Here is a 23423-nt window from a genome sequence, read left to right as displayed (position 1 = left end):
TCTGGCCTTTCCCCCACAGAGTGCAGTGAGCACCAGAATGTTGGTGAATGATATTGGAGGGCAGTGTATGCCTCCACCTGGACACCAGGTGCACCTGGAGTGCGACCTAGATTTGAGACTGGTGACCATCGGGATTGTCCCTAGTTTGCCTATGAATGGTGCTGACCTGTTATTCGGTAATTATCTTACGGGGGTGAAGGTCGTCCCCCACCCCTAAGTAGTGAAAGAAAGACCGCACGAGGTCAGAAAGACGGGCAGTGGCAGGAGATGGACACCTGCAGTTTCCCTGAATGTGTAGTGGATCAGGCCATGATCAAACCAGCTCCCCCAGAAGAGACTGAATTAGCGTTGCAGGCAGTTGGCCAGGTCTGCCTGTCCGAGACTTTCTTTGGAATGTTAGGAGACCCAAGGAATGAATTAAATGGATTTTGCCTACCTGAGGCGAGGCGAGCCAACGCAGTATTGTGAGAGTTAGAACAGGCTTCCCAGTCTGAAACTGAAGCAGCGGAAGTCCGTGATTGTGACTATTTAATGAATGAGGTACTGATAAGGAAATGGAGCTCCCCACACAGACCTGAGAGCAAGGAGTGGACAGTACTTCACCAGTTAGTGATGCCAGAGAGGTACCGGAGAGAAATATTAAGAAAGCCCACGAGACTAGACTGGCTGTCCATGCCAGTAAACGAAAGACCAAAGCCCGCATAGGACAGCAGTTTGTCTGGACAAAACTCCACGACGATATGGTAGAGTACTGCAGGAGTTGTCACATGTTCTAGGTAGAGAGGAAACCCAAGCTACAGTGAAACATGTACCTCTAAATCCTGTACTAGTGTTAGGAGGACGCTCCAACAGAGGGCGGGTTCATTTCCTGTCGTTTCTTTTCGGAATATGCGGTTTGCCGTTAAGGCTTTCAAGGGATCAGTATTGTTTTAAGAGCCGGCAAGTCTCAGGAGTTTTAGGAAGGTGCATTTTCATTGCCTTATAAACAGCCATTTGGAGGCTCCGATTCAAAGGGTGCATTCCTGTTACCATAAATATAGTCAATGGGAGTGATCCTGATTTGAACTGGCTTTTGAGTCAAAGATAGTTTGTTCTAACAGAACACGGAACACAGACACAGAGCGCAGCGTGTGTTAGCACCTGGAAAAAGAGCTCTACCATCTAAATTGAATGAATAGGAATTTAGTCTGTTTAATTATTATCTCTCAAACTTCTAAAAAGTCAAGCCAAGACAGAGACCTCTGATAATTTACATTGAAGAAAGGGAAGTTAGACTGTGACAATGTTTTATCCCACCAAAAAAACTCTCAAGGCAGATTGATTCTGTTGAAAGTGTTTGCAAGTCGTTAATTGTTGAAATTTGCTGGAGAAGGAAAGCAACATCCTGTGAGGACTTCGAGTAACATCCTGTGAGGACTTCAAGAAACATTGGACTGCAAATTTACAAGGACGACAACCTTTCTATTTTAAATGTTGTTTATATCCTCATAGTGTTTAAAAGTACTGATTTTAATTAAAGATTTAATTTATTGGTATAAAGGCACCTGGTTTGGTTAGCCTAATTCAGCAGTCAATAGGTGGTACAATTTGGTGGGTCTTTAATTTGGAAAGTTTTAAATTATATGTTAGCCGATTTGTGGAGCGACAGGATTGAATCAACATTGCGTTTGGTCCCACCACAATCAGAATCATATATTTTGATTGGGGCCTTTGACAGGAATGGTCAGTCATAACATAATTATTGGGGGCTCGCTCAAGATTTGAATCATGTATTGATTGGGTTTCTGGATTTGAATGTTATCTTAATTGGGGGCTTACTTGCAGTTGAATCATATTTAATTCAGTGGCTCATGTCTGGGATCAGATTCAGACTAATCTGGAGTGCTCACATTTGGAATCATAGTAATTTCTCATCTCTGGGATAACATATTTAAATTGGGGTCTTGCGTTTGGCATCATATTAATTGCTCTCAAGTCTAGGATCTTATCAGTTGGAAACATGATTGTTGGGATCTAAATCTGTCACCAATGGCAAAGTAATTAAAACAACCAGGTCTATTTTATAAAAAGGTACAGAGTTTACCATCGTTATGGCATTAGTGGTTGTAGCAGAGATTTTCAGAAAGCAGAGTGTTTCCCTGAGTGACTTGATAACTTTAACTAAGAGCAAATTTAAAAAATTGACAGCGAAATTGGGATTGGAATTGAAATCAGGTGCCATAAAAATAGCGATAATTGGAGTAATAGCTAAACATCTGGAATTAGTAGAAAAAGATGATGATGGGGGTAATGCAGATGAAGGGCCATACGAGGAACAAGAACGTGAATAGGAAAGACATGAAGGTAATGGGTCCGAGACTGATGCAGTGGAATTGGCTAGGATTCAGTTAGAAAGGGAAAAAAACTGGAGCTTCAGCAGAAAAAGAAACAAAAAACTTGAGGCAGAAAAAGAATGAAGAAAACTTGAATTGGAAAAAGAGGAAAGGGAGAAAGAGAGAGCATGTCAAAGAGAAACTGAAAGAGAAGAGAGGGAATTTAAGTTAAAAGAGATGGAACTAAGACCAAAGACGAGTCTTGAATCCAGGGAAAATTCGGGTCAGGAAGAATCTGAGTTTCGATCAGGACCCAGTGAGAAGTTGTTTAAATGTATACAGGCTCTTCCGAGGTTTGAGGAAAGGGACGTAGAGGCATTTTTCATGTCTTTTGAAAAAATAGCCAAACAGATGAAATAACCAAAAGAAAGCAGGACATTGCTTATTCAGGGCAGGCTGGTAGGCAGAGCTCATTAAGCTTATGCCATGCTTTCTGAAGAGGCTTCTGCAGATTATGAGATGGCAAAAAAGCTATTTTCGCTGCGTATGAGTTAGTACTTGAAGCTTACAGTTAGCAGTTTCGAAACTTACGGAGATTGACGAGGCAGACATATTTAGAATTTGAGAGGGTGAAGCAAATGAATTTTGACCCTTGGATACGGGCATTAAAGATAAAAACCACATATGATAACCTTTGAGAATTGATTCTCTTAGAACAGTTTAATAACTCCATTCCTGCAGCAGTGAGAGCTCATACAGATAACCTGAAAGTTTGAAATCTAGGCAAGCAGCAGAGATTGCTGATGATTTTGCGCTTGTGAATAAGCCAACCTATTTTGTCCATCTGATATATAGGGAATGATAGGAAGTGGGAGAGTGAAAGGAAGGCAAGTAGCCGGGATAAGAAGGAACAGCTGGAAATGCCTGCAGATTACCTCCTCAGGTCAGAAAGGAAGGTGCTGAGGGTAGAAGAGGTTTGCAAGCCAAAGTGTTATCATTGCGAACAAATGGGTCATCTTTGCTCAGATTGCTGGAAATTGCATGATAAACCCATCGGACATGTTGCAGTACGCAAAGGTAATGCAGAGGAAAAGACTCTGACTGAGAGTATAGCACATCAGGCTATAGCTTTAACAACAGTTGTGTATGAGAAACCAGATACTGAAATGAAGAGGAATGTAGAGGTTAAGAATAAATTACCTTTTAGAACATTACAGCGCAGTACAGGCCCTTCGGCCCTCGATGTTGCGCCGACCTGTGAAACCATCTGACCTACACTATTCCATTTTCATCCAGATATCTATCCAATGACCACTTAAATGCCCTGAAAGTTGGCGAATCTACTACTGCTGCAGGCAGGGCGTTCCACGCCCTTACTACTCTCTGAGTAAAGAAACTACCTCTCACATGTGTCCTATATCTATCACCCCTCAACTTGAAGCTATGTCCCTGAGAGTTATAATGATTTTTTGTCAAAGGGGACAGTAACTCCGTATCCTGTAAGAGAGGCAGGAAAACCTCTTATTATACTCAGGGATACAGGTGCAACCCAAACACTCTTAATGGGAAGGATATGAGGATTCCACCAGAGGGCGCCTTGAACTCTAACGTTTTAGGAAATGAAATTGCCAGGGTGTGTCTACCCATACCTTTGGAGAAAATAGGCCGAGAGAGTGACTTCATATCCAGGATAGTAACAGTAGGTATTGTCCACAGTTTACCAGTAAAGGGAATTGATCTACTCCTGGGAAATGATTTGGCAGGAGCAAAAATAACAGTTCGTCTATGGTTACAGAGGAACAATGTGAAATTAAGGAATGGAGCAATTACAGGAACAGGTTCCGGGAAAATTTCCTGCATGTGTAGTTACCTGAGCAATGGCTAAACAGGATCCATTGTCATAGGTAAAAGGGGCTCCACAAATAGATAATAAGACATCTGAAACCTTATTTTGGTATTTAGATAATCCAAATGAGATGTTTAACAGATCGTCTATTATTGCAGCACAGCAAGCTGATCCCGAGATCTGCCAAATAGCACAAGTGGCTCTGTCAGAGGCTGAGGTGAATTGAGTTCCATAAGGCTATTATATGGCAAATGGGGTTTTGAGGGGGAAATGGAGACCGCCTCATAGACCTGCCGATGAAGACTGAACAGTTGTTGAATAGATAGTGGCACCACCCAGATATCGACATACATTATTAAGGATAGCACAAGACATTCCTTTTTTCAGGACATAAAGAAATTCAGAAAACCAAATCAGACATAAGCAAACATTATTACTGGCCAGCTCTTTTAAAGGATGTGAGTCAATTTTGTCGGGCATGTCACACCTGACAAACAGTGGGAAAATCGCAAACTACCATAAAACCATAGGATGAAGTATGAATGTTGTTACCATCTCAAAGAGAACCAGTGAAAGCATGGTTCAAAAGAACAAAGAAAAATTAAAGCACAGGAACAGGCCCTTCGGCCCTCCAAGCCTGCGCCGATTCAGATCCTCTATCTAAACATGTCGCCTATTTTATAAGGGTCTGTATCTCTTTGCTTCCTGCCCATTCATGTATCAGTCTAGATACATCTTAAAAGACCCTATCGTGCCTGCGTCTACCACCTCCGCTGGCAACGTCTTCCAGGCACCCACCACCATCTGCGTAAAGAAATTTCCACGCATATCTCCCCTAAACTTTTCCCCTCTCACTTTGAACTCGTGACCCCGAGTAAATGAATCCCCCACTCTGGGAAAAAGCTTCTTACTATCTACCCTGTCTGTGACTCTCATGATTTTGTACACCTCAATCAGGTCCCCCTTCAACCTCCGTCTTTCTAATGAAAATAATCCTAATCTACTCAACCTCTCTTCATAGCTAGCGCCCTCCATACCAGGCAACATCCTGGTGAACCTCCTCTGCACCCTCTCCAAAGCATCTATATCCTCTTGGTAATGTGGCGACCAGAACGGCACGCAGTATTCCAAATGTGGCCGCACCAAAGTCTTATACAACTGCAACATGACCTGCCAACCCTTGTACTCAATACTCCGTCCGATGAAGGAAAGCATGCCGCATGCCTTCTTGACCACTCTATTGACCTGCGTTGCCACCTTCAGGGAACAATGGACCTGAACACCCAAATCTCTCTGCACATCAATTTTCCCCAGTACTTTTCCATTTACTGTATAGCTCACTCTTGAATTGGATCTTCCAAAATGCGTCACCTCGCATTTGCCCTGATTGAACTCCATCTGCCATTTCTCTGCCCAACTCTCCAATCTATCTATATTCTGCTGTATTCTCTGACAGTCCCGTTCACGATCTGCTACACCACCAATCTTAGTGTCGTCTGCAAACTTGCTAATCAGACCACCTATACTTTCCTCCAAATCTTTTATGTATATCACAAACAACAGTGGCCCCAGCACTGATCCCTGTGGAACACCACTGGTCACACGTCTCCATTTTGAGAAACTCCCTTCCACTGTTACTCTCTGTCTCCTGTTGCCCAGCCAGTTCTTTATCCATCTAGCTAGTACACCCTGGACCCCATGCGCCTTCACTTTCTCCATCAGCCGACCATGGGCTTATCAAACGCCTTACTGAAGTCCATGTATATGACATCTACAGTCCTTCCCTCATCAATCAACTTTGTCACTTCCTCAAAGAATTCTATTAAGTTGGTAAGACATGACCTTCCCTGCACAAAACCATGTCGGCGATCACTGATAAGCCCATTTTCTTCCAAATGGGAATAGATCCTATCCCTCAGTATCTTCTCCAGCAGCTTCCCTACCACTGACGTCAGGCTCACCGGTCTATAATTACCTGGATTTTCCCTGCTACCCTTCTTAAACAAGGGGACAACATTAGCAATTCTCCAGTCCTCGGTGACCTCACCCGTGTTTAAGGATGCTGCAAAGATATCTGTTAAGGCCCAGCTATTTCCTCTCTCGCTTCCCTCAGTGACCTGGGATAGATCCCATCCGGACCTGGGGACTTGTCCACCTTAATGCCTTTTAGAATACCCAACACTTCCTCCCTCCTTATGCCGATTTGACCTAGAGTAATCAAACATCTGTCCCGAACCTGAACATCCGTCATGTCCCTCTCCTTGGTGAATACCGATGCAAAGTACTCATTTAGAATCTCACCCATTTTCTGTGACTCCACGCATAACTTTCCTGCTTTGTCCTTGAGTGGGCCAATCCTTTCTCTAGTTACCCTCTTGCATCTTATATATGAATAAAAGGCTTTGGGATTTTCTTTAACCCTGTTTGCTGAAGATATTTCATGACCCCTTTTAGCCCTCCTAATCACCCTCTATAAAAACAAAGGTGACCGCGGTGACTGCAACAACTACCGTGGAATCTCCCTGCTCAGCATAGTGGGGAAAGTCTTTGCTCGAGTCGCTCTGAACAGGCTCCAGAAGCTGACCGAGCGCGTCTACCCTGAGGCACAGTGTGGCTTTCGTGCAGAGAGATCGACTATTGACATGCTGTTCTCCCTTCGTCAGATACAGGAGAAATGCCATGAACAACAGATGCCCCTCTACATTGCTTTCATTGATCTCACCAAAGCCTTTGACCTCGTCAGCAGACGTGGTCTCTTCAGACTACTAGAAAAGATCGGATGTCCACCAAAGCTACTAAGTATCATCACCTCATTCCATGACAATATGAAAGGCACAATTCAACATGGTGGCTCCTCATCAGAGCCCTTTCCTATCCTGAGTGGTGTGAAACAGGGCTGTGTTCTCGCACCCACACTTTTTGGGATTTTCTTCTCCCTGCTGCTTTCACATGCGTTCAAATCCTCTGAAGAAGGAATTTTCCTCCACACAAGATCAGGGGGCAGGTTGTTCAACCTTGCCCGTCTAAGAGCGAAGTCCAAAGTACGGAAAGTCCTCATCAGAGAACTCCTCTTTGCTGACGATGCTGCTTTAACATCTCACACTGAAGAATGCCTGCAGAGTCTCATCGACAGGTTTGCGTCTGCCTGCAATGAATTTGGCCTAACCATCAGCCTCAAGAAAACGAACATCATGGGGCAGGATGTCAGAAATGCTCCATCCATCAATATTGGCGACCACGCTCTGGAAGTGGTTCAAGAGTTCACCTACCTAGGCTCAACTGTCACCAGTAACCTGTCTCTAGATGCAGAAATCAACAAGAGCATGGGTAAGGCTTCCACTGCTATGTTCAGACTGGCCAAGAGAGTGTGGGAAAATGGCGCACTGACACGGAACACAAAAGTCCGAGTGTATCAGGACTGTGTCCTCAGTACCTTGCTCTACGGCAGCGAGGCCTGGACAACGTATGCCAGCCAAGAGCGACGTCTCAATTCATTCCATCTTCGCTGCTTTCGGAGAATACTTGGCATCAGGTGGCAGGACTATATCTCCAACACAGAAGTCCTTGAAGCGGCCAACATCCCCAGCTTATACACACTACTGAGTCAGCGGCGCTTGAGATGGCTTGGCCATGTGAGCCGCATGGAAGATGGCAGGATCCCCAAAGACACATTGTACAGCGAGCTCGCCACTGGTATCAGACCCACCGGCCGTCCATGTCTCCGTTATAAAGACGTCTGCAAACGCGACATGAAATCGTGTGACATTGATCACAAGTCGTGGGAGTCAGTTGCCAGCATTCGCCAGAGCTGGCGGGCAGCCATAAAGACAGGGCTAAATTGTGGCGAGTCGAAGAGACTTAGTAGTTGGCAGGAAGAAAGACAGAGGCGCAAGGGGAGAGCCAACTGTGCAACAGCCCCAACAAACAAATTTCTCTGCAGCACCTGTGGAAGAGCCTGTCACTCCAGAATTGGCCTTTATAGCCACTCCAGGCGCTGCTTCACAAACCACTGACCACCTCCAGGCGCGTATCCATTGTCTCTCGAGATAAGGAGGCCCAAAAGAATTCCTCGTTTCAGATTGGTCCTACATTCCCGATATTCTTTCAAAGTTCGTCTTTCTTCAGCCTCCTAGACCTTATGCATGCTGCCTTTTTCCTCTGAGCTAGTCTCACAATTTCACCTGTCAACCATGGTTCCCTAATCTTGCCATTTCTATCCCTCATTTTCACAGGAACATTTCTCTCCTGCACGCGAATCAACCTCTCTTTAAAAGCCTCCCACATATCAAATGTGGATTTACCTTCAAACAGCTGCTCCCAATCTACATTCCCCAGCTCCTGCCGAATTTTGGTATTGTTGGCCTTCCCCCAATTTTGCACTCTTCCTTTGGGACCACTCTCGTCTTTGTCCATGAGTATTCTAAAACTTACGGAATTGTGATCCTTATTCACAAAGTAGTCCCCTACTGAAACTTCAACCACTGGCCGTGCTCATTCCCCAACACGAGGTCCAGTATGGCCCCTTCCCGAGTTGGACTATGTGCATACTGCTCTCGCAAACCCTCCTGGATGCTCATTACAAATTCTGCTCCATCTGGACCTCTAACACTATGTGAATCCAAGTCAATGTTGGAAAATTAAAATCTCCTATCACCACCACCCTGTTGCTCCTACATCTTTCCATAATCTGTTTACATATTTGTACCTCTATCTCACGCTCGCTGTTGGGAGGTCTGTAGTACAGCCCCAACATTGTTACCGCACCCTTCTTATTTCTGAGTTCTGCCCATATTGCCTCACTGCTCGAGTCCTCCATCGTGCCCTCCTTCAGCACAGCTGTGATATCCTCTTTGACCAGCACTGCAACTCCTCCACCCCTTTACTCCCACTCTATCCAGCCAGAAGCATCGATGTCCTGGGATATTTAATTGCCAATCATGCCCTTCCCTCAACCAAGTCTCAGTAATAGCAAAAACATCATACTCCCAGGTACTAATGCAGGCCCTAAGTTCATCTGCCTTACCTACTACACTTCTTGCATTCAAACAAATGCACCTCAGACCACCAGTCCCTTTGCATTCAACATCTGCTCCCTGTCTACTCTTTCCCTTAGTCACGCTGATTTCATTATCTAGTTCCTTCCAGGCTTTAGTTACTACCTCCTTACTGTCCACTGACCTCCTCATTTTGTTCCCATCCCCCTGCCACATTAGTTTAAACCCTCCCCAACAGCGTTAGCAAAAGCACCCCCAAGGACATTGGTTCCAGTCCGGCCCAGGTGTAGACCGTCCAATTTGTAATCGCCCCACCTCCCCCAGAACCGGTACCAATGTACCAAAAATCTGAACCCCTCCCTCCTGCACCAACTCTCAAGCCACGCATTCATCCTGACTATTCTTTCATTTCTACTCTGACTATCACGTGGCACTGGTAACAATCCTGAGATTACTACCTCTGAGGTCCTACTTTTTAACTTGGCTCCTAACTCCCTAAATTCTGCTTGTAGGACCTCATCCCGTTTTTTACCTATATCATTGGTGCCTATGTGCACAACGACAACTGGCTGTTCACCATCCCCTTTCAGAATGTTCTGCAGCCGATCTGAGAAATCCCTGAACCGTGCACCTGGGAGGCAACATACCATTCGGAAGTCTCGTTTTCGACCACAGAACCGCCTATCTACTCCCCTTACAATCGAATCCCCGATGACTATATCCCTTCCACACTTTTTCCCACCCTTCCGAACAGCAGAGCCAGCCATGGTGCCATGAACCTGGCTACTGCTGCCTTCCCCTGGTGAGCCATCTCCCTCAACAGTATCCAAAACGGTATACCTGTTTTGGAGGGAGATGACCGCAGGGGACACCTGCGCTGCCTTCCTGCTCTTTCTCTGCCTTTTGGTCACCCATTCCATTTCACCCTCATGAATCCTAATCTGCGGTGTGCCCAATTCGCTAAACGTGCTGTCCACGACCTCCTCAGCATCGCGGATGCTCCAAAGTGAGTCCATCCGCAGCTCCAGAGCCATCATGCGGTCTAACAAGAGCTGTGGCTGGACACACTTCCAGCGCGTGAAGGAGTCAGGGACATCAGCCCTGTCCCTGAGCTCCCACTTTGAGCAAGAGGAGCATAACACTGGTCTGAGATCTCCTGCCATTTTCAATCTTAAGCTTAAGTTAGTCTTAACTTAGATAAACGAAAATGTAACGAAAACTTTTCACCAATCACATGAAAAAACAAGTAGAAAAAGCCTTTCCTTATCTGCACACAACCGAGTCCTTATTTTTTGATTTGAGGAGGAGGGCGGGTGGGAGACACTACAGCTGTAGTGTCTCGGGTTCAGCTGCTGCCCAAATATATAGGAATTACTTACCCAGCTGCCACCTCGCTCTCCCGCTCGCCGCTGCAAAAAGAAACCGCCAAAACAACAAGGTAAGTTTATATAAGTTGTAAACTCACTTACCCAGCTGACACCTCGCTCTCCCTGTCGCCGCTGCAAAAAGAAACCGCCAAAACAACAAGCTAAGTTTATATAAGTTGAAAACTCACTTACCCAGCTGCCACCTTGCTCTCCCTGTCGCCGCCAGCTGCCACCTCGCTGTCCCTGTCGCCGCCAGCTACCACCTCGCTCTCCTTGTCGCCGCTGCAAAAAAAAAAAGTGGCCCATGTAGTGTGATCAAAAGAGCGGGTAAGGGAGATTACTTGATTGACAGCCCTGATTGCCGGAGGAAGAACCAGTTGTGTCATAGTAATTTGCTCAAACCATATTACCACAGGGAGAAGGATAAGCCAGTGCAGGTATGTCAGGTAATCGGGACTTTGGAGAAGGAAAGGGATAGTGAGGATGAGGCAGAAGTAGGCCCAGGAAATTCTCAGATTTAACCTCTAACTATCCCATTAGCAAATGTAGAATAGCTAGGAAAATTAAACAATAGGCTTTTACACTTAGAGGAAAACAGAGTGAAGTACGAACCAGGGTTTCGCAAAGTTTCAAGAAGTTTGTAGGAATAAGCCAGGATATATAACCTTAGCCACACATGATGTGGGTATCGGGGGAGCCTTTCCTTTAAATTCACATCCTTGTTGCTTTCGAACAGACAGACAAGCCTAAGTGGAAGCAGAGGTACAATGCATGCTGGAGGGGAGCTTAGATGCACCGAGTCAGGAGAGCTGGAATTCGCAGATGGACCTGATGACTAAACCTAGTAGGACAGCTCAAACTGGCATTGACTCTAGAAAAGTCACTGTGGTAAAGAAGGCAGACTCCTACCCGAATTCTCATTTAAAGGAATGGATGGACAGAGTGGGCAACATAATGTTTTTTAAAGAGACCAATGTGTTGGAAGGATACTGTCAAATTCCTTTGACACCCCAGAGTAAGAAAACATCAGTTTCTATTGCACAGGACAGGGTTTTCCGGTATCAAGTGAAGCCACAGAGGTCAAGGGGTGCTCAACAAACGTCTCAGAGAATAACGAGCCTTGTAGTGGTCATTGCTCCCAGCTGTGCAGCTCACCTGGCTGAGGTGATGAACAATAGGGACACTTGGAAGGAAGACACGAAACAATTGCAAGACTATGCTTGTAAATTTGATGTGGCTTAATTGGAACAACCTTTTGAAAATTTAAAGCAGAAATGTTCTCGTGGAACTTCTTGCTGCAGTCTAAACATTTGCTTTTTTTTAGAAATGTGTATATCTGTAAATGCGTGAAAAGTGAGTTAGCGTTTTTTCAATTTGTATTTTTTTTACCAATTGTGATGAAACGCATTTCAGAAATTGCGCTTAATTCCGCTAAGAGCGCTCATGTGCCTTTCTTTTTGGAATATGCATTTTGCCTTTAAGGCTTGCAAGGGACCAGTATTGCTGTAAGAGCCAGCAAGCCTTACGAGTTTTCGGAAGATGTATTTTCATTGCCTTCGAAACAGCCATTTGGAGACGGCGATTCAAAGTACGCATTCTCGTTTCCATAGATATAGCCACTGGGAGTGTTTCTGATGCTTTCTGATTTCTTTCAACTCTGTTTTGAACTGGTTTTTGAGTCGAAGACAGTTTATTCCAACAGAACACACAGACATAGAGGACAGCTGGTGTTAGCACCTGGAGAATGAGCTCGTTACCATTTAAATTGAAGTAATAGGAATTTAGTCTGTTTAATTATTATCTCTCAAAGTGTTAAAAAACTCAAGCCAAGACAGTGGTCTCTGGTAATTGACATTGAAGAAAGGGAAGTTAGGCTGTGACAATATTTTATCCCTTAAAAACTCTCAAGTCAGATTGATTCTGCTGAAAGTGTTTGCAAGTTGTTAATTCTTGAAATTTGCTGGAGAAGGAAAGCAATATCCTGTGATGACTTTGAGCAACATCCTTCGAGGACTTCGAGCAACATCCTGTGAGGACTTCAAGCAAAATTGGGCTGCAAATTTTCAAAGACTCTAACTTTTCTATTTTAAATGTTTATATCTTCATAGTTTACAAGAATTTAGTTCTTCCAAATAAAGTGTTAATTTATTGATTTAAAGACACCTGGTTTGGCTAACCTCATTCGGGGGTTGATAGATGGTACAATTTGGTTGGGTCTGTTTAATTTGGAAAGTTTTAAATGATGTGTTAGCCAATCTGTGGAGCAACGGGATTGATTTAACAGTGTGTTGCTCCCGCTCCAATCAGAATTGTATCTTTTGATTGGGGGATTTGACAGGAGCGGTTGCTTATACAACTGGAAGGGACCTCTGCTGAGAACAAAAGGGGACAGGCAGGTACAAGGCTCACAAAAGTTTAGAATGGGAAGGGGAAAAAGCGACCAAGCGGGCAGATTAAAGGAAGTCTGGGAGGAATGTCACATGAAAAGCCTTACTTTCTGGTCCACCAACCCTAAAAAGTTTAAACCTATATCCTCCTATGTAATTCTTAAAAAAAATTATTTCATGGGATGTTGGCGTCGCAGGCCAGGCCAGCATTTATTGCCCATCCCTCATTTCCCTTGAATTGAGTGGCTTGCTCGGCCATTTTGAGGGCATGTAAGAGTCAACCACATTGCTGTGGATCTGGAGTCACATGTAAGCCAGACCAGGTAAGGACAGAAGATTTCCTTCCCTAAAGGACATTAGTGAACCAGATGGGTTTTTACAACAATTGACAATGGTCTCATGGCCATCATTAGACTAGCTTTTAAATTCCAGTTTTATTATTTGAATTTAAATTCCACCTTCTGCTTTGGTGTGATTCGAACCCATGTCCCCAGAGCAATACCTGGGTCTCTGGGTGACTAGTCCAGTGCCAATACCAGTCCGCCACCGCCTCCCCTAAATGTAGATACAAGAAGCACCCCACCAGAGATGCTAATAGCATTTATAGGAAACTATGAAGGTATAGTCATAGAGTCATATAGCACTGAAACAAGCCCTTCATAGTTTCCTTTATGTATATTCAGGTCGCTAGTCTTGGAATCAACTCTCTCACTCTCCATCTTCATGAAGAATTCTATCATGTTATGGCCGCTCTTTCCCAAGGGACCCTGCACTACAAGATTGTTAAAAAAATATTTCTCATTACACAATACCCAATCTAGGATAGCCTGTTCTCTGGTTGGTTCCTCAATGTATTGGTCCAAAAAGCCATCACATACGCACTCCACGAATTCCTCCTCTACAGTATTATTGCTAGTTTGGTTTGTCCAATCTATATGCAGATTAAAGACACCCAAATTTGCAGTTGCACCTTTATTGCATGTTTCTCTAATTTCCTGTTTAATGCCATCCTCTACATAACCACTGCTGTTTGGGTGACTATATACAGCCCCCACCAACCTTTTTCTGCCACTTGGTGTTTCTTAGATCCACCCATACAGATTCCACATCAGGATTCTCTGAGCTAATATCTTTACTCACTATTGTACTGATTTTATCTTTTACTAAAAATACTACTCCACCTCTTTTCCCTTTTTGCCTTTCCTTCTGCAATATTGAACACACCTGGATGTTCAGTTCCCATCCTTGGTCACCCTGCATTCATGTCTCCATCATCGCAACTATATCGTATCCATTTACATCTATTTTCGCCATTTATTCACCTACCTTATTGCAAATACTCCATGCATTGAGACACAATGCCTTTAGGCTTGTCCTTTTAACATTCTTAGTTATCTTAGCATTATTTCACACTTTGACCCAATTTGTTTCTTTCCCTTTATTTCTATGCTTTCCACTTTTGCCTTTTTGTTTCCTGTTTTTCGTTTCTATACTTGTTTCCTCCTATTCAGACGCCCCGCTCAGGTTCCCATCCCCTGCCATTCTAGTTTAAATCCTCCCCAACAGCACTAGCAAATGCCCCTGCAAGGACATCGGTTCCAGTCTGGCCTGGAGGCAACCCGTCCCGCATGTACATGTCCCATCTTCCCCAGAACCTGCCTGGGTGGAGTTTGCAAGTTCTCCCTGTGTCTGCGTGGGTTTCCTCCGGGTGCTCCGGTTTCCTCCCACAGACCAAAGACTTGCCGGTTGATAGGTAAATTGGCCATTAGCAATTGCCCCTAGTATAGGTAGGGAAATATCGGGACAGGTGGGGATGTGGTATGAATATGGAATTAGTGTAGGATTAGTATAAATGGGTGGTTGATGGTCGGCACAGACTCGGTGGGCCGAAGGGCCTGTTTCAGTGCTGTATCTCTAAAACTAAAACGAAAGAACCAGTCCCGATGTCCGCAGAATCTAAATCCCTCCCTCCTGCACCATTTCTCCAGCCACGCATTCATCTAGTCTATTCTCTGCCTATACTCACTAACACGTGGCACAGGAAGTAATCTTGAGATTACTACCTTTGAGGTCATGATTTTTAATTTAGCTCCGAACTGCTTAAATCCATCTTGCAGGACCTCGTCCCGTTTTCCACCTATGTCGTTGGTACAGCCATGTACCGCAACTACTGGCAGTTCACGATTGCCCTTCACAATGTCCTGCAGCTGCTCTGAGGGACAAGAGAGGTTATTTCCCTTACCCACTTATTGTAAAATTGGCTTTGATCACCAAAGGTATTGTGTGCAAGAGGATACATTCCAGAGTCTGCCAGGACAAGAGAATCCTCAAACACAGAGGTGGTTACACCAGTTGGTCACGTAACTAACCTGCAGGACAACTTAGGGAGTTTTTTGAGTTGTACAGACAGAGTGAACTGAGAGACTGTTTGCTCCTCGACTGAGAAGACCTGTCCAATCCCATCTTTTTCTCACAAGCCTCTGGACCCACTGAAGACACGTGAACCTCGAGAGAAAAGTCTCCTAGATCGAACAAGGTTTAAGAAGAATACTGGCCCCCAATGAAAAGCAATACCTACCCACAATTAAGGACCCTACAGTGAGCTCGGAGAACAGCAATCAAAACCATCTTCAGATATTACATCAAACGTTTCCACTTTATTTGTTTCAGAACAAAGAACATAGAACATTACAGCGCAGTACAGGCCCATCGGCCCTCGATGTTCCGCCGACCTGTGAAACCATCTGACCTAAACTATTCCAATTTCATCCATATGTCTATCCAATGACCACTTAAATGCCCTTAAAGTTGGCGAGTCTACTACTGTTGCAGGCAGGGCGTTCCATGCCCCAACTACTCTCTGAGCAAAGAAACTACCTCTGACATCTGCCCTATATCGATCACCCCTCAACTTAAAGCTATGTCCCCTCGTGTTTGCCATCACCATCCGAGGAAAATGACTCTCACTATCCACCCTATCTAACCCTCTCATTATCTTATATGTCTCTATTATGTCACCTCTCCTCCTCCTTCTCTCCAACGAAAACAACCTCAAGTCCCTCAGCCTTTCTTCGTAAGACCTTCCCTCCATACCACGCAACATCCTAGTAAATCTCCTTTGCACCCTTTCCAAAGCTTCCACATCCTTCCTACAATGCGGTGCCCAGAACTACACGCAATACTCCAGGTGCGGCCGCACCAGAGTTTTGTACAGCTGCAGCATGACCTCGTGGCTCCGAAACTCGATCCACCTATTACTAAAAGCTAACACACCATATGCCTTCTTAACAGCCCTATTAACCTGGGTGGCAACTTTCAGGGATTTATGTACTTGGACACCAAGATCTCTCTGCTCATCTACACTACCAAGAATCTTCCCATTAGCCCAGTACTCTGCATTCCTGCTACTCCTTCCAAAATGAATCACCTCACACTTTTCCGCATTAAACTCCATTTGCCATCTCTCAGCCCAGCTCTGCAGCCTATCTATGTCCCTCTGTAACCTACAACATCCTTCGGCACTATCCACAACTCCACCGACCTTCGTGTCATCCGCAAATTTACTAACCCACCCTTCTGCACCCTCATCCAGGTCATTTATAAAAATGACAAACAGCAGTGGCCCCAAAACAGATCCTTGCGGTACACCACTAGTAATTAAACTCTGGGATGAACATTTGCCATCAACCACCACCCTCTGTCTTCTTTCAGCTTGCCAATTTCTGATCCAAAGCTCTAAATCACCTTCAATCCAATACTTCCGTATTTTCTGCAATAGCCTACCGTGGGGAACCTTATCAAACGCCTTTTGCTCTTTTCTTTCTCTATCTGCATATGTGTATTGTATCTGCATGTTCGAGGGGGAAGGTTGCATATCTGTATGCGTTAACGAAATAGAATTTAAGTTTAATAACGTTCAGCCTTTCTTCTTTAAACCTAAACAAGCATGTTTGGCTGGTTTCTTTGCCTTGCACTTGGAAAGCAGTAAACCAGGATTCACCAAGGGGGAGCTAAAAACACCGTGTTTTTAAATTAAACCCGATTACAGTAAGACCAGGTGAAAGCTGAGAGGGAACCCTTAGTCCCCTTTCTCACCTGTTCGTAACAAGTATACTAAGCGGAAAGAAGACCATGTAAAATGCTGTTTCACCTGAAAGGATTGTTTGGGGCCCTGGAAGGTGAGAAGAGAGGATGGAAAAGGGTAGGTTTTGAAACACGTGTGCTTGCACGGAAATGTGCTATTAACCTGGGTTAACCTGGCAAGGGGAGGGATTGTTGTGGGTGATTGAGGAGTGAAGCAGAGTGTGACAGAGGCAACTGTCCCTTCGGAATCCTCAGGCCCCACGATATTTGCTGGAAACATGACATGCCTGCGTGTGCTATATCGATACCATATTCCCTCATTGAGTGTGGAATGGCAATACAATTGTTGCATAATATTAGATCAGATGCGGTTGTAACAGTGAGGTCATTTCGAAAATTGTGCAAACTTGGTACTGTGGGAGCGATTTCTTTTTTAAATGTTTACCCTATCACGTCTTTCCTGCTTCATGATTCTATAGCTTCCAGACATAATTACAAAGACTCATCTTATTTTGTGGCTGCTTTTCTGTTCACTAGTTTTAGCGAGTTTGGCACCGCATTTATGCTTACATCATATGATGTTGTTCAGCAAATTTTTCCTCCCAACTAGGAGGACTGAATGTAGGTAATGGAGGTTGTGAAAGGTAATGCACTGGGTTGAACTCATCTGGCTGATATTCAACATGCCACCTGTACTCTTATAGTTTGAGTATCCAACAATCTATCGGAGTAAGTGGTTTGCAATGTAGATTGTTGAACAAGCTTACCAGCGGTCTATGATTGGTTATCACTTTAAACTCACTTGCATATAGAAAGAGAAGAAAGTGGAAGATATCCCATGTGACTGAGAGAGCTTCTTTCTTTTTGTGAATAATGTTGCTCTACAGGCGTTAGCAATCGGCTTTCCATCGCGATGATTGATGTTACCTGTCTTGTCTTTCTACGCGAGGACTGCACCTTTGCTAGCCCGGTTGCATCCACGTTTAGCTGAGTATGTTTTCAGTGTCCAAATAGGCGCTTGTGGGACTTGCAGACAAACGTCGTTTGATCTGGTGTACCTCCTGTTTGTATCATTTAGTCCATTCCCAGTTGGTTGTCTCTTTTGGCAGATTGCCTTGGGGACAGATAGCGTAGCGAGGTGAGGAATGAAGTGACTACAGTATGTAATGAGTCCTTGCAGACTCAGGACTTCTTCTACATTTGTAGGATCTTCAAAGTTTGCAATGGCTTCACATTTCCGTGGATCTGGTGATACTCCTTCAACACTGAACACGTGACAGAAGAATTCAATTCTCCTTTCATTAAATACATAATTGTCTTTCTTCAAGGTGGGGTTACATTCTCTGAGACATTGTCGACATGTATGCAGTCACATCTCAAGTTCCCTTTCAGTGCGACCATATATGAGAATGTCATCACTGATGTTCAGCCTGCCTTCAAGTCCTTGGAGTGCAGACTGAATCCAGTGGTGAAATACCTCAGCTGTTGAGCTGACTGTAAAGTTGAACCTCTTGGATTGGAGAAGTTCGATGTGAATAGCTAATACCGTAAGATATCTTGATTCTTGTGCAAGCTCGATTTGATAGTAGGCTGCAATGAGCTCAAGGTTAGCCAAGTGCTTTGCACCATCACTTTTCCTATGATGTACTTAATTGTCGGTGTTGTGTCTTTCTCGTTGTACACTTGGTTTGGTGATCGCATATCAATGTGGCCTCTAATCTGGTTCTTGCGTTTGGGTGCCTTGATGACTTGTGTGGGTGAGACTGAAGGGATAGGCTCATCCTCAACTTTCTCAATAAAGTCAAGGTCAAGTTCGTGTTGAAGTTGCTTCTCTGCCTGTTTCCTAACATGAAATGGTATTCCTCGCCATTGATGTGCAACTGGGGCACATTAGGATCTACATGCAGCTTGCATGTGACACCTTTCAGCTATCTGATACCAGTGAAGTGATCAGTGGCATATGTTCAGAATGTTTTTGTTATGTGAAGGAAGTGCATATGTGACTGCAAGGATTTACAGATATGTTGCTGTGTGGAAAATGATAATCATGTCACATGCTCCAGAGAATGCTTTCATTGTAGTGGCTTTGAATGAGACAGATATTTCAAAACTTCCAACAATTTTTAATGGTTTGTCACTGTTGTAAGGGAAGATTTTCATGTTCCCTGGTTTGCAGAGAAGGCAGCAATATTGAAGTTTGTTTAATATATTGCCTCCCAGACACTGCCAGACGCTCCTTATCGATGAGAGCGCCGACATCCGAGCAGCCAGTGGTTACTTTCACACGTGACTGTGTGCTGTGTCTGAGGAGAACCCAAAAGTGTGTTCAGGGTCGTCCGGCTCTATGTTAGGTACATTCTGTCACCTTTGTGCTCTGGTACGCATACGTGGCACCCTTCTGTTGATATTGGGATTAATAGTTGATTTTCCTGATGAGCGACAAAAACGAGTAAAGTGCAGGTTTTCCGTAGGCTTTACTCTGTTTACCAGAAGCCGAACACTTTATGCAGTGTGGGTAAACACTGCAACAGTGGAAACCTTCTTTGTATAAGTCATAACTTTGCCTGTGAGACAGCTGTTGTTGTTTTGTAGCTGGTTGCCTAGCCTGTGAATGATGAATAAAGTCCACAGGAGATGAGATTCGTGTTGTAGTTACTGTAAGCAGTCTAGTATCATAGGGTCACGAGAAATATAAGCAGGAGTAGTCCATTCGACCCACTGAGCTGCCTGCTCTTTCATTCAAACAGAATGGGCATCCACCTCTATGCCATTTTTCTGCACTATCCCCAAATCACTTGATGTCACCAGTATCCAGCAATCTATCGACTTCTGTCTTGAACATGCTCAATGGTTGAGCTTCCACAGCACTCTGAGGTGCATATTTCCACTGATTCACCACCCTATGAGTAAATACATTCCTCGTCACCTCAGTCTTATATAGACATTCCCTTATTTTGAGACTGTGTGCCCTTGTTCTAGACCCAGCAGCCAGAGGAAATATCCTATTCTCTGTCATGCCCTGCTACTTGCTCCTGATCATCCCAATGCTGAATGTTGTCCAGGTCTTGTTGCATGCACGAACAGTTAGCTTCAGCACCTGACGAGTTGCAATTGGTATTGAACTCCGTACAATCGTCAGTGGAACATCCATGCTGAGACATTTTGTCGAAAGGAAGGTCATTGATGAAGCAGCTGTAGATGGTTGGACCGAGGACACAACCCCGAGGAACTCTTGCCGTAATTATTGGCCTCCAGCAAGAACATTCATCGTCCTTTGTGCTTGGTATGACTCCAACAAGTGAAGAGTTTTCCCCTTGCTTCCCATTTATTTCAATTTGATAGGGCTTCGTAATGTCACACTGGGTTAAACACTGCCTTAAAGTTAAAGGCAGTTACTCTCACCTCACCTATGAAAGTTAGCTCTTTCGTCCATGTTTGACCAAGGCTGTAATGAGGTCTTAAGCCGAGGTCTGGCAGAACCCAAACTGAGCAACGGTAAGCTGGTGTAAGTGCACGTGTCAAAGGTAATCCTGTCAACGACAAAATCCTTGACCTTGGTGATGATTGAGATTAGATTAATGGAGGGATAATTGGCCAGGTTGGATTTGGCCTGCTTTTGTTGACAGGGAATACCTGTGAAATTTTCCACATTTTCAGATATTGTCCCTTCTTTAGGGGCTTGGCTCGGTCTGGAGCACATATCTTCAGTATTATATCCAGGATGTTGTCAGAGCTCAAAGCCTTTGCTTTGCTTAGGGCCATTTATTGATTTAATGTAGAGTGAATTGCGTTCTTGTGTCACAGAGTCGTACAGCAGATAAACAGGCCCTTCGGTGCACTGGGTCCATGCCGACCATAATGCCTATCGATACTAATCCCACCTGCAAGCATTAATTCCATATCCCTCTATGCCTTGCTCATTCACGTACCTGTCCAGATGCCTCTTAAATGTCCCTACTGTTCCTGTCCACCACCTCCTCAGAAATCTCATTCCAGTTCCCCACTATTCTTTGTGTGAAAAATGTATCCCTTTGATCCCCTTTAAACCTCCTAACTCTCACCTTGAATCTATGCCCTCCAGATTTAGTCACCCCGACCATGGGAACCAGACTCTGGCTATCGAGCCTATCTATGCCTTTCATAATTTTACATACCTCTGTCATGTCTCCTGTCAGCCTCCTTCGCTCCAGGGAAAACAGATCCAGCCTATCCAATCTCTCTTTATAATTCAAGCCCTCCAAACCAGGCAACATCCTTGTGAATCTTTTCTGCACCCTATCTAGCTTAATCACATCTTACCTGTAGTGTGGCGACCAGAACTGCACACAGTACTCAAAATACGGCCGAACCAACGTTATGTACAACTGCAACATGATGTCGCAACTCTTGTACACAATGCCTCGGCTGATGAAGGCTAGCATGCCATACGCTTTCTTCACCAGCCTATTTACCTGTGTTGCCACTTTCAGGGAACTACGTACTTGCACCCCAAGGTCTCTCTGCTCAACAACACTCTCAAGGGCCCTGCCATTCACTGTGTATTTTCCTGCCCTGGTTTAAGTTCCCAAAATGAATCACGTCACACTTGTCTGCATTAAATTCCATTTGCCACTCCCTTGCCCACTTTCCCTGTTGATCTATATCTTGTTGTAACCTTAGACAACCTTCTTCACTGTCCACTATACCACCAATTTTGGTGTCATTTGCAAACTTACTAATCATGCCCCTTGCATTCGCATCCAAGTCATTAATTGAAATGACAAACAACAGAGCGTCCAGCACCAATCCCTGCAGCACACCACTGGTCACCGGCCTCCAATCTGAAAAACAACCCTCCACTACTACCCTCTGCCTCCTATCACCAAGCCAATCTTGATCCAATTTGCCAGCTCACACTTGATCCCATATGATTGAACGTTCTGGACCAGCCTACCATGCGGGATCTTGTCAAAGGCCTTGCTAAGGTACATGTGTACAAAGTCCATCGCCCTGCCCTCGTCAATCCTCTTGGTCACCTCCTCGAAAAACTCAATCAAATTCGTGAGACATGATTTCCCACGCACAACGCCATGCTGACTATCCCTATTCAGACCATGCATTTCCAGATGCATATAAATCCTGTCTTTCAGATTCCCTTCCAATAACTTTCCCACCACTGATGTAAGGCACACCGGCCTGCAGTTCCCTGGCTTATCCCTGCTGCCCTTCTTCGATAAAGGCACACAATTAACGATCCTCCTGTCTTCTGGTACCTCACCCATGGCTAACAATGATACAAAATCTCTGTCAGGGTCCCAGCAATCTCCTCCCTTGCTTCCCATAGCATTCTAGGATAAACCTGGTCAGGCCCTGGGGATTTATCAACCTCAATGCGCTTCAAAACCAACAACATATCCTCCTTTGTAACGTTGATATGCTCCAGGATATCGGTGTTCCCTCCCTTGAAGTCAGTAGCTTCCACTGACCTTCTCCATGGTAAATACGGACGAGAAATTTTCATTTAAGACGTCGCCCATTTCCTGTGGCTCCACACATAGATTGCCACACTGATCCTTAAGGGGACCTACTCTTTCCCGAGCTACCCTTTTACTCTTAATATACAATCTTTTAGGATTCTCCGTTATCTTATCTGCCAGAGAAATCTCATGGCCCCTTTTCGCCCTCCTAATGGCCTTCTTGAGTGTAGTCCTCCATCCCCTAAACTCCTCGAGGGATTCGTTCATTCTCAGCTGCCTATACCTGACATATGACTCCTTCTTTGTCCTGACCAGACCCTCAAAATCCCTCACCACCCAAGGTTCCCTAAACCTGCCAGCCTTGCCCTTCCATCTAACAGGAGCATTCCGGCCCTGAACTCTTACTATCTCACTTTTGAAAGCCTCCCACTTGCCAGACATCCCTTTAACTGTAAATAGCCTCTCCCCTTTAACTTTTGAGAGTTCCTGTATGATGCCATCGAAATTAGCCTTCCCCCAATTTAGGACTTCAACCTGAGGACCAGTCCTATCCTTTTCCATAACTATCTTGAAGCTAATAGAGTTATGGTCATTGATCCCAAAGTGCTCCCCCACTGACACATCAACCACCTGCACATCCTGATTTCCGAAGAGGAGGTCGAGTGTAGCCCCTTCTCCAGTAAGGCCATGCACATACTGCTTCAGAAAACTGTCCTGGACAGACTTAACAAATTCTTCCCCATCTGATCCCTTAGCACTAAAGCAGTCCCAGTCAATATTAGGGAAGTTGAAGGCACCTACTTTTACAACCCTATAATTCCTACACCTATCTGTGATTTTCCTACATATATACTCCTCCACTTCCCTCTGACTATTGGGGGGCCTATAGTATAATCCCATAAAAGTGATCAACCCCATTCCTATTTCGATGCTCTACCCATATGGCCTAGCTGGACATTCCCCCCGGGATATCCTCTC

This window comes from Heterodontus francisci, unplaced genomic scaffold, assembly GCF_036365525.1.
Source record: "Heterodontus francisci isolate sHetFra1 unplaced genomic scaffold, sHetFra1.hap1 HAP1_SCAFFOLD_70_2, whole genome shotgun sequence".
Classification (NCBI taxonomy): Eukaryota; Metazoa; Chordata; class Chondrichthyes; order Heterodontiformes; family Heterodontidae; genus Heterodontus; species Heterodontus francisci.
The sequence above is the reverse complement of the archived record's forward strand: the minus strand, read 5'-3'. Positions refer to the sequence as shown.